Raw genomic sequence first — 27729 nt, 5'->3', positions numbered from 1 at the left:
CCCAGAAGTCACCTACTACAGGACAGGCCCAACAAAGAAAATAACAGAACGCCACTAGCCATCACCTTCAGCCCCCAACTAAAACCTCTCCAACACATCATCAAGGATCTACCTATCCTGAAGGACAACCCATCACTCTCACAGATCTTGGGACACAGGCCAGTCCTTGCCTACAGACAGCCCCCTAACCTGAAGCAAATACTCAGCAGCAACCTCACCCCAAACAACAGAACCACTAACCCAGGAACCCATCCTTGCAACAAAGCCCGTTGCCAACTGTGTCCACATATCTATTCAGGGGACGCCATCATAGGGCCTAATTACATCAACCACACTATCAGAGGCTCGTTCACCTGCACATCTACCAATGTGATATATGCCATCATGTGCCAGCAATGCCCCTCTGCCATGTACATTGGCCAAACTGGACAGTCTCTACGTAAAAGAATAAATGGACACAAATCAGACATCAAGAATTATAACATTCAAAAACCAGTTGGAGAACACTTCAATCTCTTTGGTCATTCGATTACAGACCTAAAAGTGACAGGTTTCAGAGTAGCAGCCGTGTTAGTCTGTATTCGCAAAAAGAAAAAGAGTACTTGTGGCACCTTAGAGACGAACAAATTTATTTGAGCATAAGCTTTCGTGAGCTACAGCTTCATCGGATGCATTCAGTAGAAAATACAGTGGGGAGATTTATATACATAGAGAACATGAAACAATGGGTGTTACCATACACACTGTAACAAGAGTGATCACTTAAGGTGAGATATTACCAGCAGGAGAGCGGGGCAGGGGGGTGGGGGGAGTTGGGAGGGGGAAACCTTTTGTAGTGATAATCAAGGTGAGCCATTTCCAGCAGTTGACAAGAATGTCTGAGGAACGGTGAGGGGGTGGAATAAACATGGGGGAAATAGTTTTACTTTGTGTAATGACCCATCCACTCCCAGTCTCTATTCAAGCCTAAGTTAATTATATCCAGTTTGCAAATTCATTCCAATTCAGCAGTCTCTCGTTGGAGTCTGTTTTTGAAGTTTTTTTGTTGAAGAATTGCCACTTTTAGGTTTGAGCATAAGCTTTCGTGAGCTACAGCTCACTTCATCGGATGCATGCAGTGGAAAATACAGTAGGGAGATTTTACATACACAGAGAACATGAAACAAAGGGTGTTACCATACACACTGTAAGGAGAGTGATCACTTAAGGTGAGCTGAAACCAGCAGGAGAGCAGGGGCGGGGGGCAACAGGGAACATTTTGTAGTAATAATCAAGGTGCCCTTCCCTCCCCCCCACCTCCTGCTGGTAATAGCTCACCTTAAGTGATCACTCTCCTTACAGTGTGTATGGTAACACCCTTTGTTTCATGTGCTCTGTGTATGTAAAATCTCCTCACTGTATTTTCCACTGCATGCATCCGATGAAGTGAGCTGTAGCTCACAAAAGCTTATGTTCAAATAAATGTGTTAGTCTCTAAGGTTCTACAAGTACTCCTTTTCTTTTTTTGGTAATTTAATGTGCACATTGTGGGTGTTCTTTTGCATCCATTGTGTGTGGACCTTGGACTTAAAATATTTGCACATTTATTTTTTATCAGTTAATAAATATTGAATCATTCTTTCCAAGATATATGCTGAAATATCAAGAGTGTATCTTTTCTGGCAAGGAATACAGCAGCTGCATTGGACAAAGCGTAAGTATTGTACAGAAGAGCTAACCAGTGAAATGGCACATGAATAGAATATTCTTGTAAACATATTTGGCTACTTCAGTACATCCTGTTTATGTTTTAATCACTTTCCCTAGCAGCATACGGACACTCCCTCTTGCTGGCTTTCTACCAGACAGATTTTAATAACCAATTGTTGCATCTGTAAGCACTTTCCTGGCTCTGAGTAATTGCTCTTTACAATACTTAAACATGTGGCAAAGAAATGCCAAATTCTATAACCATATCCCTCGGCTGCTTAGAAATTATTTTTAAATAGATCTAACCCTTTGAGATTTCTGTTAAGTCACTATCTTCTTTGCACCCTACTTTTTTTCCTGTTCATCTCAAACCCTCCTTTCTTTATATGCAACAGGCTTTTATCTTCTGGCCCTTATTTACCTTTTCCTTTTGGCAGAGATAAGTCAGCATTTTCCAGAGATGAGCTGACTTTGTCAGAGGTAAGGAAATCACCCCAACATTGCCTTACGGTTGGCGTCAGAATTTGTAAGGCCCCTTCAGCACGCGACTGATTTCCAGAAATAAAAGACCATCTCTGAATAGTAAGAGTTAGAAAATGAATTTCAGTTGTTGGCTATTGAGGAAATAGCACCACTCCTAAAATCCTGCCCCCTTAACAACCACTCTAAAATGAGTGTGCCCTCAGAGAATGTTCAACCAGTGAGAGTATTTGGGTGATATCATACTCCGATCTTGTTTGGTATTGGCCACGTAGGTTGCTCATAGTTCTGCTCAGACTTTTGAAAATATAGTTTTCTAACAATTAGCCCAGCTTTCATGTTGATTTGTAGTTTGAATTAAATACTCCTGAAGTGAGGTTATTCTCTAAAGCAGGGACTGGCAACCTTGGCAACTGGCTGATCAGGGTAATCTGCTGGCAGGCTGCAAGACATTTTGCTGACATTGACCATCCGCAGACATGGCCCCCGCAGCTCCCAATGTCCACGGTTTACCGTTCCCAGCCAATTGGAGCTGTGGGAAGTGGCAGCCAGCACATCCCTGCAGCCCGCACCGCTTCCTGCAGCTCCCATTGGCCGGGAATGGTGAACCGCGGCCACTGGGAGCTGTGGGGGGCCGTGCCTGTGAACAGTCAACATAAACAAAATGTCTCGTGGCCCACCAGTGGATTACCCTGATGGGTCGCGTGCTGAAGGTTGCCGACCCCTGCTCTAAAGGGTAATAGCAGAAATGGCGTAGTGTGGTTCCATGTTTTTTACTGATTCCATCAAATTTGCAAAACCATCCTGGGAGCTGAAAGTCAAGCTGTAGCTGGGCTCCGACAACCTCATAGTAAAGGTTCTGCAATAGAAACTTATTTAGTGGTGCTGCTGATGCGTGAGTCAAAATGAGACCCAGCATAATCTCCTGTACTGCAGCTCTGTTAGCACTTGAATATCAGCTGAAGTAAAACAGGAGGGAAGACTTCTTTTTTTTGTCATTTAAGTCAGCAGAGAGTGACTCTGAATACAAACAGGGAACACCCATTGTTGAAGATAATGGCGCCATTTTGGTCCTATAAAAGGTATTACCAAACCTACCTTATCTCTCATATCCTGGGACCAACAGGGCTACACAACACGGAAAACAACTTTTTTTGCCTAATCACTTTTCTGATCATAACTTCTCTTTAATAAAACACAGTTATGTGTTTATTACATTTTTGCACAATGCCTATCAAATAACTGAGGAAACTGGGTATTTTACAGTGTTACTTTTGTCTACACACCAGTACTTCCTGTTAGTTGTGTTGGCAAATTTAAGAATGTATTAGCATAACATATCATTGTAATATTTAAACTGGGTTATTTTCCTTTCTTGATTGTGTTCAGATCTGTTACCAAGCCATTATCTACAGATAATTTCTAGCACACAATTGTGCTTATTCCATCCAACCCTTTCTTCTGTATGGGCAACAGAATTGTGTCGTGTTGTTCCTGGGCATCTGTAAATATTTTGGGTTCTTTTCTTTCAGCATCCACAGCTGTGGAGCTTTTGGACACCCCAGGAGTTTCCCACTACTAAATGCTTGCAGAGGTGATGATGTGTTTATGCAGAACATCTGAAAGCTAATTTCATTGTTTGCAGTGACAGCCAAGAATTTCACATCATATCAGATGGGGGAATTTTCAACACATTACTGACATGTAGGTGTAAACTGTGTGAATGATGTCCAAGGTATTCCTGGTATGCAGCTCAGTTCACAATACAATGTCAGTATATCTCTCTCTTCCTTCTTGGCTCCACTGTTTACATAAATATGCTTGGCCTCACTTCAGTTTCTCCCTTTATTTGAAACTTCTGTTTTCACTGATGCACGAGAAATGCTCAGCAAAAATGAAGCTGTGGAGGAGGCTTCAGAAAATCTGCATGTATTAAAATATTAGGGCCAGATCCTTAGCTGGTGACATAATGCAGACAATGAAGTTAAGGATTTATACCAGCTAAAGATCTGTCTCTTAAATGTCTCTGGGACCCCTCGAAATTCACTTCCTGTAAGTCACAAGAGGAGCAGTATGAAACGTGTTGGCTAGGTTTTCACATGGTTTTGTCAAGCATTTTCTTTGGCTTTGGTGCATGGATGTTTAACTAACTCAAATAGCCCAAATTTTGCTCTGCGTTTCCAGTTTAAACTAATCCCCAAAATCCTCAAGTTTCACCTGGTTTTGTTATGAGATAGCATACAAGTGCAAGTTTCACTTTCTTTAGAAGCGGCTCAGGATCCCCCTGGGGGTTTGTGCATCCTAGCCAGTCTTTCATTGGCTCTGCTCTGAGTGTTCAGATTGAAATGGAGACCAACAAGGAGTGAGTTTTATGAGGTTTGGAGGGGTTAATATAAACCTGGTCCAAAATGGCCTTGTTGTTTCGATTGTGCTTTTACTTCATTCCAGCGCTACTTGTGATGCAGCTTTCTGCAACAAGCAACCCATCTATCTAGCTGCCTATCTCCAGTACTTGTTGGTACCAGTTGGGCCTTGTGTACCATGAGAATAATCTCTCTTGCAGTATTGTGGTACTTCTATAGCAAGTTCCAGCTAAAACCAAAAATGAGAGGGGCTTTTCAAATGGAAAAGAACGTTGTTAAACTTCAAAAGAGGGACAAGTTTCAGGTGGGTTTGAGCTTTGTGGACCTTCAACTTTTGGTGGTGGTGGTGGTGATAGTAGTCAAAATGCCTCTTTCAAGATCACAGTGATGTAAATGACCCTTATATTGTTCTTTCAGAAGAATTAATAATAAAATTAATCCACTCTAACCAAAACCTGTGGTGTTAACATGATGAATGCTAATGTTGCCATGTGCTTTCTTGATTGCTGTTGTGACACTGGAAGACCAGGTCACGCTAGAGTATTCAGGTCAATTCACTGGTGTATTAGTATAGATCAAAGTAATGGTTAGGTGAATAAGACTGTATCTGGTGTTTAAACTTCATGAAAACTAATGGGACATTGTTTTCACTTGTCTGTTATAATGTAATAGCAAATATTTACATTGTGTATACTCCTGTAACTAAATAATCCATCAAAGAAATCTTGTGACATGCTAATGAAGGACTCTAACAGAAAATGCTAATTTCAAAGCAAGTGGTCGTTATATCTGATGGTTGGAGATCAAAAGACTAAGTGCATTCCTCACTCACCGTCATCAAAGGAAAATCCCACGTAGGTAGCGACACTATCAGCTTGTCTTCTGTCAGAAAAAGATATAAGAATGGATTCAAAGAAAGATCCTTCATCTCTGGACTCTTAGAGGGAAGTATACTAGATGCAAAGTGGAGATCCCCAAAGACAATCTGGGTACCCCAAGGGGACTTTTGGGGGACTGGCCATTTATTACATCACTGCCACCATTTGGAGTTACAAACTGTGATTCACCTGTACATGTATTTTACCTGCTTTAACCTCTCAATAACTTTCATTCTTTTGCTTAGCTAATACATTTCTAGTTAGTTTACTATTGAATTGGCTGCCAGTGTCGTCTTTGATGTAAGTACCAATTGATCTGGGGTAAGTGACTGGTCTCTTGGGGTGGCAGAAATCAGATGCGGTATGATTTTTGGTTTAAGTGACAATTATCATAAATTTCAGATTGTCTGGGTGGCAAGATAGGCTGCGGAGCTTAGGGGGACTGTCTGTGACTCCGTGGTGAGACTGGTATAGTGATCCAGGAGTTAACATTTGTTACTGGCTTGCTGAAATCTAGTTATAGAACATTGATTCGAGGATGATCTCTACCACGGAGGTCCTGAGATGACCACAGATCTGCCCGCAGTAGGTACAGACATTTCCTGGCGGGCAGCTGCCTGCTGGGAGAAAGTTCTTTCTTTTTCCTTGCTTCTCTCTTTTTTCAGCTTCGAGGGCAAGGTGATTCTCTGTGAAGTGGGCCCCTATCTGTTGGAAGATGTGGCGCCATTGGGGTCGGTTGGTGGCTTGCTCCTCCCAGCTTGTAATGTCCACATCAGTTTTCTTGACATAGGCTTTTAGTGTGTCTTTGTAGCATTTCCTCTGACAACCACAGGATCTCTGACCATGGGTGAGCTGAGAGTAGAGGACTTGTTTTGGGAGGTGAGAGGCTGGCATCTGCACTTGTCCAACCCAACAGACTTGGTGCATAATGATCATTTCTTCAGTACTGGTGACATTGACTTCAGTGAGGATGCTAGCATCAGTGTGGCGATCTTTCCCCTTGATGAGAAGGACCTTCCTGAGGTATCTGTGGTGGTATCTCTCCAGATTCTTGAGGTGCTATCGGTAGGCTACACAGGTTTCGCATCCATGGAGGGGTGTAGGGAAGACAACTGTCTTATAGACCTGAATCTTGGTGTCCTTCCGTAGATCATGGTCTGTGAAAACACATCAGAGCAGTTTCCCAAAGGAGGCACTGGAGCACTGGATTCTGGGCTGGGTCTGTCTGTCAATTTTTGCATTTTGAGAGAGTTGGCTACCAAGGTAGCAGAAGTGCTCGACTATCTCTAAAGTCTGTCCCTCTATGGTAATTTGTGGTGGGTCATGTGCAAGGCCTGAGGAAGGCTGATAAAGCACTTTAGTCTTCTCGATATTAAGTGAAAGTCCTAGGCTTTGGTAAGCTTACCAAAGTTTATAGAACATTCCACCAGTTTGAGGTGTCTGCCCTTGTTTTCTGACAGTCTGCCCTGAGGTAGCCACGCCAGACAATGCAACAACTGTATCCTATCTTACATCCTTCATTTATTTGATGTCTATTGAGCTCTTCAAGGCAGGTACTTAGGGTCTGATCCAAAACCCACTATAGACAATGGAAAGGCTCCCACTGGCTTCAATGGGTTTGGAACTAGGCCCTTATTCTGCATGTTTATCTCTAAGGTCCTAGAATGGTAAATGATATTCATAATGACCTAAACCAAAATTTTGTAACCAAAAACTCCCCCAGACGTAGTGGTGGGTTTTGGTTGTTTGTTGTTTTGTTTCATTTTTTTGTATCTGGACCCAGATTTTTCAGCTTGAGTCTTTCTCTAGTTTTGTGTGAAGGTTCTGATCAGTTGTGTGAACTAATCAGTGAACTAATCGTCTTTATCCCTTACTATGGACTACATTTTATTTCAGTTCTCTAACTCAGCTAGATTATTTTCCAGACTTCTTCTCCCCAGTCTTAGTGTTGGCTTGACTCTAACAGACAGTGTCTAGTACAATGTTATCTTCCCTGAGTTAGTGAAATTTCCCCCAGTTAGTTGGAATTGTCTCTTTGCTATTTTGGCTCACATAGTAATTCTAGTCCATTTTTACAAAGGACATTTATTTTCCCTGAGATCAGCATTCTGATGTTGTGTCTGAGGTGAAACCTAATTCGAGGCCCAGCAAGCTTGTGTGCACCTTTTGTGGGATGAGCATGAACCTTGCTTAAAAATTCACAATAAGATTCAAATATGAGAAAATATTTTGTTCAAACAGTGGGGGAGGTTTAGATTGGATATTAGGAAAAACTTTTTCACTAAGAGGGTGGTGAAACACTGGAATGCGTTACCTAGGGAGGTGGTAGAATCTCCTTCCTTAGAGGTTTTTAAGGTCAGGCTTGACAAAGCCCTGGCTGGGATGATTTAACTGGGAATTGGTCCTGCTTTGAGCAGGGGGTTGGACTAGATGACCTTCTGGGGTCCCTTCCAACCCTGAGATTCTATGATTCTATGATTCTCCAAGGCCTGTCCTCTGAATCTGTGCAAACCAGATATCAACACACAATAATCTGCAGCTCATTCCACCTAGACATGGATGGGTTCACACTGCTCTAGTTTTCATTGATTTGCCAACACTTTCTATGTTACTTGAACTGTGGTTGGTTTTTCTCCTCTAAGTAAATTGTTGCTACTTTATTTTTATGCTCTATTAATCCATAATAATTCCAAGCTCTCTGTAGCAACCTACTCCATGTCATCTCCCCAACACACCTTGTTAAAGTAATATGTAAGACACACTTTTGAAGAACAATTGACTTAATTCTCTAGCAAAAGAGAGGGACTCTTTAGAAATCTGTACTTGTGGCACCTTAGACACTAACAAATTTATTTGAGCATAAGCTTTCATGAGCTACAGCTCACTTCATCAGATGCATGCAGTGGAAAATACAGTGGGGAGATTTTATATACACAGAGAACATGAAACAATGGATGTTACCATACACACTGTAACAAGAGTGATCAGGTAAGGTGAGCTATTACAAGCAGGAGAGAAAAAAAATCTTTTGTAGTGATAATCAAGCTGGGCCATTTCCAGCAGTTGACAAGAACGTGTGAGGAACAGTGGGGGGGGGGGAATAAAAATGGGGAAATAGTTTTACTTTGTGTAATGACACATCCACTCCCAGTCTTTATTCAAGCCTAATTTAATGGTCTCCAGTTTGCTAATTAATTCCAATTCAGCAGTCTCTCATTGGAGTCTGTTTTTGAAGTTCTTTTTTTGAAGAATTGCAACTTTTAGGACTGTAATCGAGTGACCAGAGAGATAGAAGTGTTCTCCGACTGGTTTTTGGATGTTATAATTCTTGACGTCTGATTTGTGTCCATTTATTCTTTTATGTAGAGACTGTCCGGTTTGGACAATTTATACTTTGGTATAAATTAACAGAGGTATAGAGATTAATAAAGCCACTTTCAAGGAAAATAAGGTCTGAGATGGCATTCTTTTTGTGAAAACACATATATTAAAAATAATGCCTTTGAGGAACAGGGTTAACAGAAGCTAGGGACTCTAAATGAAAGAACCACTAGTCTGCATTGCCAACAGATGAATTCTCTACTTCAAGTGGAATATGACTAAGTCACTACTTTCCAAATGACACCCAGCAAAGTACAACATTAAATTTTAATAAGTACAAATGATCATTCTTCATATAGAAATCTCTGAGCACTCAGATACTTTTGGTAAAAAAAAAAAATCTAAAATTTTGCTTTAGAGAGTCTGAATTATAAGCAATAACAAGTAAAACCAAAGCTGCTAAAATTGCTATGCCTCCTAGAAAGCACCACTTTAACTCTCTATCCTGTTTCATTCCAATATAACATAAAATAAGCCCTGATAGTGGGTGGGGGATGGGGGTGGTTAAGTGTGCTAGATACTAGAAATGCAGGACCAGCACTGGAGCTGCATTAGAAGAACCCTGCAGTGGAATGCCATCCTAGAACTGACTGGTAAGGTCACTGCCCTCTCCTTCAGCACCCATCTCTGCAGTAACACTTTTATCTATGAAGGCTAAGTTTATGTGCATTTATTTTTTAATTGTAGGTGTTTGATTATTTCCCACCTTTCCCACCAGCACTTCATACATCACTTGTCTATTTAGTCCTCAATCCTGCAAAGACTTAAGCACATACTTCATTCTGAGCACATAATTCATCCCATTGGCTTTGAGAATGTGTGTAAGTCTTTGTAGGATGAGGACATTAGGTTGCCAGCTCTCAGGGCAAACACTGTCTTTTACTCTGGACTGGTCTGTATTAGGAAACTAGCTTGGCATAACTTTGCCGCTCCAGGAAGTGAAAAATTCACCCCCTTGAGTGATGCAGTTAAACTGACCTAAGCCCCGAGAAGTCTTCCATTGACCTAGCTACTGGCTCTCCGGGAGGTGGAATACCTACACCAATGGTTGACATAGGTAGCATCTTCGCTGAAGGTGCAGCGGCAGCGTTTTAAGTGTAAGTGTTTTAAGTGTTTGCATGGGGCCTACCCCAATGTAGCCTCATTCCTGCCAGTGACAGGGGCCTCTGAGCACTAATAGAAAATACATATTGAATCACAATATCAGGGAATGATGATGTTTTGGGTAGAGGTGGCTCAATATCCTTTTGTAGCTGTGTGTGTGTGTGAAACAACTGTGAACATTAGTTTGGGATCACAAATATTTTTACAGTGTGGACTACAGTTGAGTAGAGAGAGTCTCATGGCCACATCTTCTACCATTCAGAATAGGGTGAACCACACAATTACAATTACAATGCATTACAACTGCATAGCCTGCCTTCCCTCCCCATCACAACTGTACAGCACACCACTGCGCCCATTTCACAAACACACACCATCCCTGTGGCAACTACAGCAATTGTTTACATGGGAAAGATCTACTAGGGAAGCACTGAGTGTATTTGTTAGCTTTTATTACTTTGATTTAGCAGCTGAAAACAAAACAGCTTAAATTATGTGACCAGCCAAATCAGCACAGATCAACAGTTTGGGAACCACTGAAACAGCTAGATGCATTACACAACGTGATACAGCTTTTACTTCCCTTGAAGTCTCAGGACTGTTAATTCCTTTTTAAAAAAAATTAACAATAACAACAAAGATGGTTTGGGAGTTTTCTATGGTAATTTTTTTTTTAAAAGTCCTCCTGAGAGTGTTCTGTGGTTTGCAAGAATATTGAAATGTGCTAAAGTCAGAAAGAAGTGAAGACTGCAGCAGATGTTTCATGCCAACACATCTCAAGTAGATTAAATACTTTCATTATATACATTTTCTGTGAGGAATTGGCATTTTTTTTATTTCATGCATCATCTATCTTTTGCATTGCTAGATGTGCCATGCTTCTACAACATGTCATTTTGGCCAGTTTTTTTAAGTACTAAACATATGTTTTCAACTTGGGAAGCAGCTCTGAGATTATATAGCTCCTTTTCCCATCTTAAATGAAGACACTGACTGGCACAGGGTCATCCATCCTCCAGAGCCATGTCATATGTATACTTTGGAAATAGTGTGTCTGGCAAAAAGTTCAATCTACAGTGTCAATGGATCAGCAGGGATAACTGTGTTGTCTCAGCAACACAGAAAACAAGACAAACAAACAAACCATTTTCTAGCCTCTTCAATATTTTGCAGTGCTTCGTATTATCCACTCTCATGATTCATGGCTATCAATTACTTGGGTCAAATAAGTGATTTAAATGTTGGATATTTGAGGTGCCATCTTCAGTTACAACTGCACTGATTCAAAACTAAAGTAGAACCGGCTGTTGGAGCTGACTTTACAGCTTCGATTAACATTATCTTATTTGTTCTTTATCTTAATACCTGTAAATACCTGCTGTATGCCTATGTTCTTTCAAAAGACATTTTAAGGATGTTTTTGTCAGACATTTTTCAAAATCTGCAAAGGGTTATGTTTAGCGTTCAAATCCCAGCAGGAATCCCATGCCAAATAAGATACTGATTGCAATCAAAATGCAAAATTGGTCTCCAGTCCCGCATTTGGATGTGCACAGGCAGACCCAAGTGCCTGTGTACAGCCCCAATAAATTTCAGAGTGTGTATCCAAGGCTCTGCCTATGCAAATCTGATTGCAAGATAGAGGACTTAAGGGAAGCACACCGAGACTGAAAGTCAATTAACCTAAGTTTATTCTTAATAAAGCCATTGGATTTTCATGGGTTTAACTGAGAGGAGAATTTGCTCTATTGTTGCACTATAGATTTAAAAAAATAATAAAAATAACTGCAAAATTATCCTCTCAGGGCCATATGGGAATATTCAGCTGGTATGCTCTTCTTCCATGAGCTCTTTCCTGCATGGGAAAGCCACAAGTCCATGCTCAGAACCAGCACAAAGCTTCAGCAACCTAGAGAAAAACCAACAGTCTGAGGCATAAGCACCTGAAACAGAAATGCTGGAAACTTCCCCAGTTCAAATAATTTCAAAGTTATACATTCATAGTACTAGAAAATGAAAGTTTCAGTCAAGCCTGCAGATGGATCATTTGTCTCCTCCCCGTTTCTTACAGTCCTTGCTGAGTGGAGATAAAAAGAAGAGCATACACAAATGGTGTATTGTTATGGTGCTTTCCTTATCAGATATGTTTGTGATTAACTTGGAAAACAGCAAAACAGTGCAGGCCAACAGAGTATCCTAGTTCCAAGCTGTTAGCTGTCCCCTCTCTGCCCCTTGTTCCTTTCTGTTTTCCCATACTCTGACACTCATCCTCCTTTTAAAGCAACAGTGTCTGAAACACATAAAAACTTGATTAATTATATGTGGAATTTAGGCAAGGCAGAAGCTAGTCTTTTGAAGTGTGGAGGTTGGGAGAAACTACCTCTCTCTTTCAAACTTAAGTATTGCAGAGTTAATTGGTTAAAAAAAAAAAAGAGGAATTTATCCATTGCAATCTCAGCTATGGGACCAAGCTTGGTAGGTTGCACCTTTAACTCCCAGTGATGTCAGTGGGTGTTTGAGTGCTCAGCAGCTCAGAATTGATTGCTTTAGAACCCACGAAGAAATACATGTATAGACCTTTACATTTTCATGGTGTCTCACTGAAATGAGTGGGATTTAGTGCAAGTTTCAGGCCTGTCTGTATGGATTCCTTTTCAGGACAAAGTTTTGTTTGTTTGTTCAGCTAGATCTGGGCACATGCTCCAGCAGGGATTTCACAACTGGAGACCAGACCAGTTTACCGGTATGCTAGTTTTGCTCAAAATGGACATTAGTCTTATAAGAATGTGTTTAGTGTTTAAGCTCTATGAAATACTTGTAAATTGCTGCATGCATTAATCTCACTTGTAATGTCCGTATTCCATGCTATAAGAAAATATGTGGGTTTTGCTTTGTAACTTTGAAAACATTTGATTTGAACTTCTGAACCCAGGCATGGGAATCGTCCCTCCCCCAACTCATCTAGGAGGACTATTAAAATTTAAGCAGGCCATTATAAGGCAAAAATTTTGTCAATTGCCCCATCCTATGGAGAAGTATGTGCTGAAGGTCTCGTTAGATAGCTTTGAATGCTGGTAGTGGGAAATAAAAATAGCTGACATGAAGATTTTTCATCTCTTTGCTGTTTGAACTCTCACAGGATCAGATACACCAAACTGAAGCTAGAGATCCCCAAGAGATATCTCTTGGGTCTGTCCTGAAAGATACTTTGAATTGACAGATCTCTATAATTCTGTCACTCTTAAGATTTAGATGGTAACTCATTTGTGTATATATGTTTACTTGATTTAACCTGTAAACAACTCTCTCATTTCTTTTTCCTAGTTAATAAACCTTTAGATAGTTTATTACAGGATTGGCTACAGGCGTTGTCTTTGGTGTAAAGTCTAGGGTACCAATTGATCTGGGGTAAATGACTGGTCTCTGGGGACTGGAAGCAATCTGAATATGGTGTGATTTTTGGTGTAAGTGACCATTTATCACTAAGTCCAGTCTGCCTGGGTGGCAAGAGAGACTAGAAGTCTGACTCTATGGTGAAACTGTTATAGTGCTCCAGTTCACATTTGTTACTGGCTTGGTAAAATATAATTATGGAATGCACCACTAGTGTGGGGTGTCTGCTGTGTTTTTGACAGTCTGTCCTGAGGTAGGCACTCATGGTCATGCCCATCTCCAGACAGAGTGACACTAGTACTTATCCTCTCCCTATGAATCCATGGAACCACAATACATGCGTATCACAGCTCAGACAGTCCCATAGTGAATGGGGCTTCTTGCATAATTGTCGCCAGCCATTTTGATTATAAAGAAATTATGACTACAATATAGAAATTAAATGCATCCAGAAGTACAGAAGTTGATAAGGAAAAAGAACAGGCATTATAATTATGTGTATATAAGGTAGCTATACAAAGATGTTAACATTGATGGGAAGCAGGATTAATATATAGCCCAAAGTTTATCTGTTTTAGGCAGGGAAAATGTTGAAAGTACTTAGATATATAGAAGGCCCTGTGACAAACTCTAGGCAACCTTTGCAAGAATTAATATTCACAATAACCAAAAACTTAGGCTATGTTTATACGACCATCTATATCAGCAAAATTTATGTCACTCAGATATGAATATTCCACCCCCCTCAGTGACATCAGTTATACCGACATTAGCTCTAGTGTGCACAGCGCTATGTCAGTGCAAAAAGCTAGTGAGAGAGCTTTGGAGTCTGGTGTTCACTAAAGCAGCTTGGGGCTGTAAGCTACGAAATGGCTCCTTTTTGTTCCTTTTGCACTGAGAGACACAGGACTTTGTACCTTCCTTGTAAGTAAACAAGATTTCGTCAAAGAAAATATCAGACTCCAACAATTTCTACTTTCAACTGGAACATCCCTAGAGCCTCAAACTTTGACTAGTCGTTCAGGTACAAAAGCGGGTAACAGTTGGCTAAATCCACTGCCAATATGCACCGGTGAGAGGTGAGTCATTCTCAACATCAACAGTAATTCTGTGTTTCGTTTGTTTGTTTGCTCCTTGTTACTCAGAACAGTAGCTGACTTGAAAAAAGCTGAGTGCTGGAGCTTCTTCCCTTGCTTCCCTAAAGCGATGAAGCAAGGGAAGAACCAGCTGTCTAGTTTCTCAGAATTTGTTTGAGACGGCAGGAACAGTTCACATCTTATTTAGGTCTCTTCCAGAACAAAAGTGGTTTTAGGGACTTTTCCTAAACATGAGTAATTTACAGGATGCTTACCATTAACTGCTAAATAAATAATGTGACTAAATCAGGGGTTATCAGCAGCTGTATGCTTTCACAGATAAGATTGAGATGTTTTGATCTTTGAACTTTAATGTGTTTTACAGACTTACCTAGCCCCTTTTGTTTTACCTACCACTGCATTTTTACATTGGTGTTTACTAAGACCTGGCTTACACTACACAGTTATGTTGACCTAATAACGTCTGTGTCAACACTAGCAGGTCCCTTCCGCCAATGTAACTCGCCTGCTATGTCAACGTAAGTACTCCACTTCTGCGAGAGGCGTAGCACTTAATTCGACCTAGTTAGATCAATGTGGTGGCAGTGTAGACACTACGTTGCTTCCGTTGACTTAACTGGCCTCCAGGCGCTATCCCACAATGCTCCACTGTGACCACTCTGGTCACCATTCTCAACTCTGCTGCCCCCCCAGCCAAGTACACAGGAAACAGCCCTTTCCCTATTAAAGGACCGGGAACTTTATCATTTCAATTTCCGGTTTGTTCGGCATGGAGAGCTCGGCTGCCCAGCAGATCAGTCGTGCTCCAAATGCATTCCTGCCTGGAGCACACCGGGGGCGGTGGATCTTCTGGGTCTGTGGGGAGAAGAGGCCGTGCAGGCAGCTGAAGAAACGTCGACACATCCGAGCAGATCGCGTGGGGGAGAAGTGCTACACCAGGAACGCGCAGCCATGCCGTGTCACAATCAAGGGGCTGCGGCAGGCGTACCAGAAAGCAAGGTGGGGGCAAACAGTCTGCACCCAGACATGCTGCTTTTACACAGAGCTGCATGCGATTCTCAGCGGCAGCCCCACCACAACCTCCCAGAGCAGCACGTGGGTACCTCTGAGGAGTCAGAGCCCCCAGCCACCGCAGGCAACACGGAGGAGGAGTCTTGGATGAGGAGAAGAATGGGAGACAGGCAAGTGGGGGATCCACTGACCCAAAGAGCCAGGAGCTGTTTGTAACCCCACTCGCAGCACAGCAGCATGGTTGAGTGTGATGCCGGGGAAGCAACTGCTGGGGAATAGGCCATTCCAAATAATATTTGGGGATCACATGTTCTTATAGGCTATTTTTTATTTTTAAAAAGCCAGTTGAGGTAGAGTGACTGTTGCCTTCCCAGTGGTCACACCAGCGAGGCAGAGGGTGCCCTGAGGAAAAGAGTGTTTATGTGCACAGGCATGTCCTTGGAATCCTCCATAGAGATCTCCAGGAAACTTTCCTGGAGGTACTCTGCAATCCATTGTAGAAGGTTTCTCGAGAGAACTGCCTTATTTCTTCCACTGCGGTAGGACACTTTCCCACGCAGCTCCAGTATTAATTCAGCTGGCATCATTGCAGCACACAGCATAGCAGCATAAGGACCCGGTAAGTACCCGGATGCATAGGTGCCGACTTCATGGGTGCTTCAGGGTGCTTAGCACCCACCAACAGCCAAGCTCCCCTCCCTTCCTCGCTTCGCCTCCCGCCAGCCGGCACCGCTGCCGCTCAACTCCTTCCCCTCCCTCCCTGCACCTTCCACCCACTGCAGATCAGCTGTTCTGCGGCATGCAGGAGGCACTGGAAGGAAGAGGGAGGAGCGAGTGAAACTGAGAGGGAATAGGCAGGGTGGGAGCAGAGTGGGGGCAGGAAGAGGCGGGGTGGGGCCTGGGACTGAGTGGGGGTTAAGCATCCCCGGGGAAAGTTGGAAGCCAGTGCCTGTGCAGACGCTCGCAGTAGCTGTTCCCTTGCGAACTCTGTTACCGTCAGGTGCATGATATCAGCTCGGATCACCTATGGGAGACAGCATTCCAACGTCTCTGTACTCCACCTGCCCCCTTCACACACGTTCCACTAGGCAAGGGGGGACAATGCAATATCCCTTCCACTCCATCCCGGGGTAGGGTGCCAAGAACAAAAGTTGCACACATGATGATGTATGACCTGCCAGGCCACTGTACTTTTCAAGATAAAATGAATGTTTCCCCCTGTCAAGGTTCCTCCCCCCACTCTGAACTCTAGGGTACAGATGTGGGGACCTGCATGAAAAACCTCCTAAGCTTATCTTTACCAGCTTAGGTCAAAACTTCCCCAAGGTACAAAATATTCCACCCGTCGTCCTTGGATTGGCCGCTACCAGCACCAAACTAATACTGGTTACTGTGGAAGAGCTGTTTGGACGCGTCTTTCCCCCAAAAATACTTCCCAAAACCATGCACCCCACTTCCTGGACACGGTTTGGTAAAAAGCCTCACCAATTTGCCTAGGTGACTACAGACCCAGACCCTTGGATCTTAAGAACAATGAACAATCCTCCCAACACTTGCACCCTCCCTTTCCTGGGAAATGTTGGATAAAAAGCCTCACCAATTTGCATAGGTGACCACAGACCCAAACCCTTGGATCTGAGAACAATGAAAAAGCATTCAGTTTTCTTACAAGAAGACTTTTAATAAAAATAGAAGTAAATAGAAATAAAGAAATCCCCCCTGTAAAATCAGGATGGTAGATACCTTACAGGGTAATTAGATTCAAAAACATAGAGAACCCCTCTAGGCAAAACCTTAAGTTACAAAAAAAAATACACAGACAGAAATAGTTATTCTATTCAGCACAGTTCTTTTCTCAGCCATTTAAAGAAATCATATTCTAACATGTACCTAGCTAGATTACTTACTAAAAGTTCTAAGACTCCATTCCTGGTCTATCCCCAGCCAAGACAGACTATAGACAGACACACAGACCCTTTGTTTCTCTCCCTCCTCCCAGCTTTTGAAAGTATCTTGTCTCCTCATTGGTCATTTTGGTCAGGTGCCAGCGAGGTTACCTTTAGCTTCTTAACCCTTTACAGGTGAGAGGAGCTTTCCCCTGGCCAGGAGTGATTTCAAAGGGGTTTACCCTTCCCTTTATATTTATGACACCCCCCCTCCCAATTTTATTCCACTGTCTTTCCAAGGTTTAATTATTTGTCAGATCTTTCAGCATTTATATATGTGTGCAATAAAAGTCCACGTCTTGAAAATGAAATTATCTTTATTAATTCAAAGCGTGGGGTGAGGGGGAAGGGGAGGGATAGGGAAACTAAGGCATGGGGCTATGCACAAGAAAGAAACACAGCGATCACAGCAAGCAGTGATCACAGAAAAGCAGCACACATTACTGTGGATCATCACTAAAATGGGTTTTCAAAGCCTCCTTGAGCTGATTTGCTCTCCGCTGAGCTCTTCTTATAGTCCTGGTATCTGACTTTTCACAATTAACAGACAGCCTATCCGCCTCCACACCCCACCCCTGTGGAAACTTCTCTCCCTTTGCTTCACATGTATTTTGAAGCACACAGCAGGCAGCTATAACCATGGGGATTTTTTTTCACTGAGGTCTAACCTAGTGAGCAAACCCTTCAAATGGCCAAAGGCACATTCAACCGCCATTCTGCACTTGCTGAGCCTATTGTTGAACCAATCCTTGCTTCTGTCCAAGTGTACGGCTTCATGAGCCATGGGAGTAAGGAGTAGGCTGTGTCTCCCAGGATTGCTATTGGCATTTCAACATCACCAGTGATGATTTTGCTGTCAGGAAAGAAAGTCTCTGCTTGCAGCTTTCTGAACAGACCTTGTTCTTAAAGATGTAGAATATTCTGGAAAGCTAATACAGGCTCTGATGGTGTGGCAAGGAGATGGGGGGGAGGGGCATGGTTTCCCATGGGCAATACGGAAGCACAGGGCTTACCATTGGATTCCCGGGATCAACAGTTTCTGCAGGACAGACCTCCTGCTTCTTCTGCAGGGCAGCTAATCCCTGCTCCTCAATTGAATGATCTGTGAGGGAAACCTTATGGAGCTATCCTTCCTTGCTCCTCCCACAGGGTTCCTTTAGACAGGGAATCCATGTCTGACCGTACAGGAAGGATTCAGGTTTCTCAGTGGGAGGGTGCAGTGTGCCCCCACGTGCCTCAAAGTTGCAAAGGATTCGCCTGTTTGAATGTGAAGGTATAAAAATACCTGTGAGTGAGTCAGAAATACTTCCTCGGCATGTTTAATGCCTACTGCAGTGTTAGCTGGGGCCAGCACTTCAGATGGCCCAGGTTGGGGACTATGTACAGTATTAAAAGAAAAGGAAAGAGTCGGATATGTAATTTCAAACAATTTGCCACATGTGGTGAGTGTAGCCAAGCAGAGCTGCTGCTAATAAACATTCTGAGTCTGGTGACCCTGAAAAATGAATCCCAGGATTTCTATCGGCATTTCAACATCACCAGTGATGATTTTTCTGTCAGGAAAGAAAGTCTCTGCTTGCAGCTTTCTGAACAGACCTTGTTCTTAAAGATGCACCTTCCCAGACCATCCCAAGCTGATGTCAGTAAAACGGCCTTGGTGATCCACGAGCGCTCACAACACTGTAGAAAAGTATCCCTTTCTGTTTATGTACTCTTTGGCAAGGTTGATTGGTGCCATTTATTGCCCTGCCACAGTTAGGGAACCCCACTGCAACAAAACCATCTGGTATGTCCTGCACACTGCCCAGAGTCACTACCCTTCTTGGTGGCAGGCAATTAATGGCCCTGCACCCTTGGATCGCAGCAACCCTCATGGTGGATTTACCAACTCCAAACTGATTTCCCATGGAACAGTGGCAGTCTAGCGTTGTAGGCTTCCACACAGCGATGGTCACTCGCTTCTCCGCTATCACAGCAGGTCTCATTTTAGTGTCACTGTGCTGCAGGGCTGGGAAGAGCTCCACACACTCTTCCTGGAAAGTGGCCTTGCGCACACAAAAGTTTTACAGCCACTGCTTGCCACCCTATAGCTGCACAACAAGGAGAGCCCACCCGTCAGTGCTCATGTCTCAGAACCAGAGCTGGTGCTCCACCCTGTCCAGCTACTGCGCAGCTGCCAACTGTGACAGGGAGTTGTTTCATTCCATGACTCCCAGCAGTGCTGCTTGAAGGACATTGCCATGTTCTACCATGTTCTAGCGGCTCTGGAAACACTGAAGGATAAGATGTGTGGTGTTTGCAACACTCACCAAAACAGGACACAGCTGAGTGGGGTTCATGCTTCTCTGGGGATGGTGTACGCGCAGCTATGCTGGTCTTTTGAAAAAAAGGGTGTGAAATACTATGGGCTTCAGATGAAATCAGGGGAGGGAAAAAACTGCATCTTGGGATGTTAAAGTCATATTCCCAGTCACCCCTGCAAGAACGTCAAACATTTTACAGAAGTCTGAATAAATTACATCAATACTATTTAATCTCATCAAAAAAAAAAGATAGCAATTTAGTTTGATAGGATCGATTTTTCCATAAACCCATATTGATTGGCATTAAATATATTACCCTGTTTCAATCTTTATTAATCGTCCCATATCAGCTGCTGCATTATCTTGAATTGGATCAATGTCATACTGACAGACCTATGATTACCAGGATCATCCTGTTTACTCTTTTCAAATATTGGCACAAAGTTAGTTTTCTTCTCGACTTTGGAACTTCCCTGGTATTCCAAGACTTACTCAAAATCTACATTAATGGTCCAGTGTGCTCCTCAGCCAGCTCTTTTAAAACTCTTGGATGCAACTTATCTGGACTTCCTGATTTTAAAATCTCTCATTTGGGGACATGCTGTTATCATCTGGAGATACTAGCGGAATGGAAAGTGTGTTATGATATGATGACATAATCTGTTTTCTTCGCAAATGCAGAACAGAAATATCTGTCTTTTCTGCATTATTATTGATAATTATAGCATTTCTATCTAGCAATGTACCAGTACAATGATTAGGATTCATTTTGTCCCTAATATACTTTAAAAAACCTCCTTCTTATTGACTTTAATGCTGCTAGCCATAGATTTCTCCTTGTGTCCCTTCGCTTTCATTATCAATTTCCTACACTTCCTAGTTTCTGATTATATTAATTACTATCAATTTCCTTTTTTCTTCCATTTTATATTTCAAAACTCTTCCTCTTCAATAGGCAAAATTGTGACTTGAGTTATATACTATCCATATTGTGGGTCACAGTGTGAGTGGAGCAGGAGAGCAGTCTCTGTAGGTTACTTCTCTTGTTTCATAACAAATTGGCAGGAGTGGGTGGGGCCTTGCTAGCCAGAGCAGCTGAGCTGGAGAGTCCTATAGCTGGTTCAGATTATGTCCCCCACATCTGTTACTGCAGCAGCCCAACTACACAATGTCTCTGACTTGAACTTATTTGGGTAAAGTCACAATCTAGCCCCAGGTTTAATGGGAGGTTCAGAATTGGGATTTTTGATTTGCTCATTATAGAGATAAGCACCAGGTGCAACATTTGGATACTGACAAGAGTTTCAGTGTTTAACCCAAATAACCTCCAAATTTGGAGGCTGCTTGGATCAGGATTTTGGTTCAGGCCTTCCACTACCATCTTAGCCCAAAGCAGTTTCTTTCCCTGAACTGTGAAAAATTGATTTAGGCATTTTTCACTTGCAAAACAAAGGTTTAATTGTTTAGAATGTTTTACATTTGTACAACTGAAAAATGGCTTTGTTTTTAAAACGGAAATTCTGTAGACCACAAATCCAAAATAGGAATTTATTCCCTTTAGGTTTTGTGGGGAAATCACAATATTGTATTTACAAATGCAATTTATTGACTATGCTCCTCATTTTTCCTAAATACAACCTTTTAGATTTTTAGCATGTGCATTTTAGTTTTTGTGGCTGGCAGCTGGATCAATAGGATATCATTATGGAGTATCTGATCAGTAATCCACATGCTAAGAAGGATTTATGTGAGAGACTATTACAGCTTAAGCTTCAGTAAACAACACATAACATGGGACATATGTAACAGATATTCGCTAAATAAGAACATGGTCAAAATATGATAAACCATAACAGTAGCCTTCCATTACAGTATTCTGTTGGGAAAATAATACATGTAATGTCCAAACCAAAGTACCTATTTAACCAGGTAAATAAAAATCCTTTTAAATGCAGCTAAATACGTATTACATTGATCCTAAGTACATATTTGCAAGAATTACATTCAGCTGACTGAAATATCAGAACAAAAGGTGCCATTCTAGTCTATGCCTATTTTATCTACTTCAGTGATAAAAAGGCTTTCTTTTTCCCTTCCCTTTTTGAAGTTTAAATCACAAACCCAAGAGGAATTCACAGGGGAAGAAAACCCTCTATATTTAAATATTGCAAAAGCCAAGAATTCAAAGGGTATACTTAAGCCAATACTCCTTTCTGATACTTGTCATTATGCCCCTGTCTTGGGTTGTCTCTCTGTTTTCCACAGAGGTAGCATCGATCGAAGCTTTGCAAAAAGAAAAGGAGGACTTGTGGCACCTTAGAGACTAACAAATTTATTTGAGCATAAGCTTTTGTGAGCTACTCTGGATCTAAGCTTTGAATATCCTGGCTTTCATGGTTTGTATCAAGATGTAAATGTGATCCAAACTCCTTTCTTTGCCTCTGAAATGCAGGCACCAGGAGCTTTGATTTCCTTAATTTCACTCATCATTCTGGAAAGGTAATTTTCTATTCTTGTTGAGTACACTGGGAAAGGTGGACTAGTTCTGAGCTCATCAAATGTAATCACAATGCAGTGATGCGTGGTTGTGGTTTTGTTGTTGCTGGTATCAGTTCTATTCTCAAGAACTTTCATAATCCTAGCCACGTAACAGATCATTATTTATAGTTTGATTTTTAATTAGTCGCTATATACTTGGTTCTATTTCTGCATTCTGCATCCAAAGAGCTCAACCCTCAAGTTGCTAAACTCCCTGGCCATCATCCAGCAAAGTATTTAACCATGTGCTTAACACTGAACACCGGAGTAGTCCTGTGCACATCAGCGCAAAAGTGTTTTGATGGATCGGAACCAGAGCACTCAGCAACCTACAGGATTGAACCCATAGTGAGGCTCAGTTAGTTTTACAGAGGAAAATATGGAAGAAGATCATCCTGTTTTGTAAGCACTCAGAAGGCAGGTGTAGCACTTCTGTTAACTGTTGGCCAGATTCAATGCGCACTGAAGTCAAACTTAGCAGGGTTTGAATCAGGCCCTGTATAATTAGCTAGGCAATCCTGTGACTTGTCAGGCTTCTGGAAATAAGTAGGGTGATATCCTCAGCTGATGTAAATCAGTGTCGCTCCATTGACTTTTTTGACTGAGCTATCCCAATGTACACCTGCTGAGAATCTGGCTCCTAGCATACAGTGAATATACCCAGGGGCAGTGTAACAAAGGCAGTACCATAGAAACACCCTGAAATCTTACATCTCGTGTATTAGCTTAATTCCTCAGCCAATACCTCCAACTCTGAAATAACATTACACTGGGAATACATTTTTAAAAGTTATTCTATTAGTCATCTGTGGTTTATTTCAGCTCTGTGTGTATCTGGCTATGCCTCTCAGGATATGGCCGCTAATGTGACTCACTCCAGGATGATTATGTTGCGATTTCAACCAGCTGCTACTTGGACTCGGAAGCCTTGGTGAGGCTTGTCTCTGTAATAATTCTACATTTGGTAACCTTGGTGATGCGAGTATATTCAGTGATTCTTCTGGCATGGATACACAATTCTTTTCCCCTTATCTATTCCTTGTGGAATTGAGTTTTCACCTTTTTCTCCTGTACCAGCAGGTGGCCTGTCACATCTGATATTTCAAGTAAATCTTAATGATTTCTCCATTTTTCCTAACTGTTCCTTGCTACAATATAGGATTGTGGTTCTGCCCTGAAGGTAAAATGACACTTACTGCTGTCCAGCTGTTGTCACTTGCCCTATGGACTTCCTGCTGAGCTGTCAGCCTGAACAGTGGTTTTTCGTCTGTCTTTCCAAAGTAACATTTTTGTTCCTTTGCCTTTTGTCCAGTATTTGTAAGCCTGGTGTTTGTTCAGTAGATTGTTCAGTAGTTCTTATGGAAAGTAAAGTCCTTGTTTATGTGCCCATTAATAGCCATGCTGGAGAAGCTACTTCTACTGGCAATATCTGAAATCCAACAGAACTAGAAAGGAATCTTCTTCATGTTTTGCCTCCTTTAAGATATTTTTCACTTTCAGCCATCCTGTTCCTCTGGAGATGTTTCAGTGAGGCAGGTTACATACAAACTTCCTTAGCAAATTCCTAAAATTTTCCACTTGAGAACTGGGAAATTGTCAGTAACTGGAACCTCTGATATTCCATTCCTTGCTTGTTATGTTTTGATAATTCTACTGCTTAAATATGGTATAGGCTAGGCAGAGTCCCTTCTGCCTTCTCTGTCTCCAGCCAGTCCTGCTTACATGTCGTGATGGTCTGCCCCCCTGCTCAGAGAAGCACACCTCACCCTTAAATACAATCTCTTTCCTCTTGCCACATGCCCCGACTGAAAAGATGCAGGCCATGCTGATGCCCCTATGTAGAAAATGCATTGTTCCATGGGGGTGTCTGTTGAGAGATAATCCAAGTTGATGGTTCCAGATTACTCTGTGGTGGCTTCTCAGTGAAGATCCTCCTTCCACAAAGCATTAAGTCCTTTTCCCAGGAAGGACACCTGCCTGGAATGCATTACAATATCCCACCTTGGGGAAAGTTAGTCTTTGCTCACTACATAATATAAAATGGAGTTCATGGAGCAACATGGAGTTCTTATTTTGACACAGCTATATCCCACTGGGTCACACAATGTCACTTATGGGGTTCCAAAGCCCTCTGAAGTCAACGGAAAGATTCACATTAATTTCAGTGAGTTTTGGTCAGGACCTTAGAGGCTGAATTTGCATTTTACTAATTTCACTAGGTCTTCAAGGCAATGTTTACACACTGAATTTTTTTCATAAAATTTCCCACCCTTGCTCCCACAGAGGCAGCTCCAAAGATGATGACAACAGTGGGAGTGTTAAGGTAGTAAAGTGACCAGCATTTTATCCACCAAAAAGGGGAAAAAAACAACAACCCTCATTCCATTTTCCCAGGAGAATCTGGAAAAAGAGCAGAGCACAGAATTGTTTTGCTCATATGATCAAAAATCAGCTCAGTATAAACGCTACAGGGGATTTCTGATTAAATGATTTGACCAGACCAGTTAGGAAGCTTATATAAAGACAAGTTAACAAGCGTGTGGGTCCAATTGTCCCAGCCTGATCTATACTCCGACCTCTGCACATAAACTCCCCTCCTGCCCACACTTGGGGGTGATAGTCACTCTGTTAGTCTCTAAGGTGCCACAAGTACTCCTTTTCTTTTTGCGAACACAGACTAACACGGCTGCTACTCTGAAATTCACTTCTAGGGTACCAGTCATACGAAGGGGATTCTATGCCAATCTTTGGGGAGGGAAAGATCCAGTTGTGTTTTGTGTATTGTCCCCCATCGCTGCAGAGTAGAATATTCTGGAAAGCTAATACAGGCTCTGATGGTGTGGCAAGGAGATGGGGGGGAGGGGCATGGTTTCCCATGGGCAATACGGAAGCACAGGGCTTACCATTGGATTCCCGGGATCAACAGTTTCTGCAGGACAGACCTCCTGCTTCTTCTGCAGGGCAGCTAATCCCTGCTCCTCAATTGAATGATCTGTGAGGGAAACCTTATGGAGCTATCCTTCCTTGCTCCTCCCACAGGGTTCCTTTAGACAGGGAATCCATGTCTGACCGTACAGGAAGGATTCAGGTTTCTCAGTGGGAGGGTGCAGTGTGCCCCCACGTGCCTCAAAGTTGCAAAGGATTCACCTGTTTGAATGTGAAGGTATAAAAATACCTGTGAGTGAGCCAGAAATACTTCCTCGGCATGTTTAATGCCTACTGCAGTGTTAGCTGGGGCCAGCACTTCAGATGGCCCAGGTTGGGGACTATGTACAGTACTGAAAGAAAAGGAAAGAGTCAGATATGTAATTTCAAACAATTTGCCACATGTGGTGAGTGTAGCCAAGCAGAGCTGCTGCTAATAAACATTCTGAGTCTGGTGACCCTGAAAAATGAACAGCACAATTTTATTTATTTATGTATTTATTCTTTTTGTGAACTTGATGGTAAAAAAAGGACAAGGGGACCCCAGGTACCAAGCCTGGAGCTGGTGGAAGTTGAGGGTGGGGTGAGATCAGGCTTGATTCTCTACTCACCCACACCAGTGCAACTCCACTGACTTTAGTCATATGAAACCTCTGTTACACTGGCATAAGGGAAAGGAGAATTAGCCCCTTTGTCTGTAGTGGGGCTGCAGCCAGATATTGAATGAATCTGAGCATCTGGCCAAGGAACCACACTGACATTTACTACAGCGGAAAAACTGGCTGGCTCACATTCTCTTTCCCTAGCTAAAGGAAAGAGGATGCCTAGGCCCAGAGCTTGTGTGGGGGAGACATTTAAGAGGGGAAACAATCACATTTTTCTCCTTGAGTTTCTATTTTCCTTGTCTGAATAATGAGCCTTCAGTATTTCCCCAGAAGGGATATCACTTTCATAGGGATGTTATTGCCAAATATCTATCTTCAATGTCCAACGCTCCCTGAGCAGAACACATATAAACAGAGTGCTGGATATGAAGTGGTGCTGATAGCCAGAAGCTGATAATGAAAGTGTTCTTTCAGGATCTTAGGTAAGCTGCGGTGTTTGGCTGAACCATTTTCCACTGAGATATCTGAGTGTGCATGATTGTTATGGCCTGAAATGAATCAATAATATTAGCTGATAGAATTAATTCTTATATTTGTATTCTCTCATGTCTGACGTGTGTATTGTTAGTCCCCCCCCGTCCCCCCCCAGTGAATATTTCAGCTGACTGCTGCAATAGAACAGTTTTATAACAGCTAATCCCCCTCCCTCCCTCCCTACTCCTCCTCTGGCCCCTTCACTTGCTTTAGTTAAACACAATGAATTAACCCCTGGCTTACAAGTGACCCTTCCCAAAATACTGCTGAAATCAAATTCATTTTCACCACATGTTATGCTGCATGAAACTGCAATACGCTATGAAGATGCTGGATGGGCCTCCTGTGGACATGCTGCAAGCAGGTTCCACCTTTCTAGTTAGGTGCCATTTCTGCTGCTGCTTCTGTAAGAATAAGGAATGGTTGTGATCAAAGAACTGAAATCTCATCCTGCTAGGTGCCGTACAAAGAGAAGTAGACACAGGGCCATATTGTCAAAGGTATTTAGGCATCTGAAAATGGAGACAGGCACTTAAATACCTTTAAAAATCTGGCCCATAGTCCCTCCCCTAAAGAGTTGACAAGATAAGGGCCCCATTCTGGATTGAGACCCTTAGAGACAGCCCATTGATTCCATCTAGGAAATAAGTTTTGTAGATATAAAACTCATTAGAGCCAGAAAGCAGAAGTCAGTGGGTTGTGCTGAGGGTGCCAGAGTCTGCCTGCACAATGCTCAGTGAAAGTGTGGGGCTAGACCCTGAGAAGACAAGTAACATATAGATGAGGGGAAAGGGAAACAAATACATGCAATAGAGTTTTATATACATTTGCTAGTCAAAAATTGTACATGCATAATCACCTTTGCCCAGTTGCCCTTTAGTTGCCTGCTCCAACTGCTTATCATCTTGACCATTAAACACTGGCTAATAGAGAGGAAAGACAGAGTTAATAGTCTCCATGTGTCCTGGTAAGAAAAGTGGGATTGTATTCCATCTGATCACAATAAGTCTGGCTTTTGTGTGTCCAATATTTTAAGTAATTAATACAGCATAAATTCTTAACAGTCCGAGCAACAAGAGAGGAAAATATCTGGAATTTTTATTATTCCAGTGTAAACATTTTTTTTCCAATATCATTTTTAACCTAAATAATATTAGTCTTCAACTTTGGATTACTTCCTGTCATAACTTTCTTAAGAGAAACTAAAAATTGGATGGAAACACCAGGTTTTGCAATTTATACTAAAATGTCACTGGTATTTGACAGTCCCTATGCCTAATTTCTCAGTTCTCTTATGTAATTGTAAAAACTGCATTATGTACCACTTAAAGCAAGAAATAAATACAGTCAATGTAAGCCATGTAAATAAAACACTTCTTCAGATAGACATGAATTCTCTCTACTGATATTTTTACTGTAGCTACATTATATCTACATATTGGGCTAAGAGCCTGCAAAGCCTACAATAAATAATAGTAATAA

The sequence above is a fragment of the Lepidochelys kempii genome, chromosome 1, assembly GCF_965140265.1.
Source record: "Lepidochelys kempii isolate rLepKem1 chromosome 1, rLepKem1.hap2, whole genome shotgun sequence".
Taxonomy (NCBI): Eukaryota; Metazoa; Chordata; order Testudines; family Cheloniidae; genus Lepidochelys; species Lepidochelys kempii.
Note: the sequence above shows the minus strand (reverse complement) of the source record.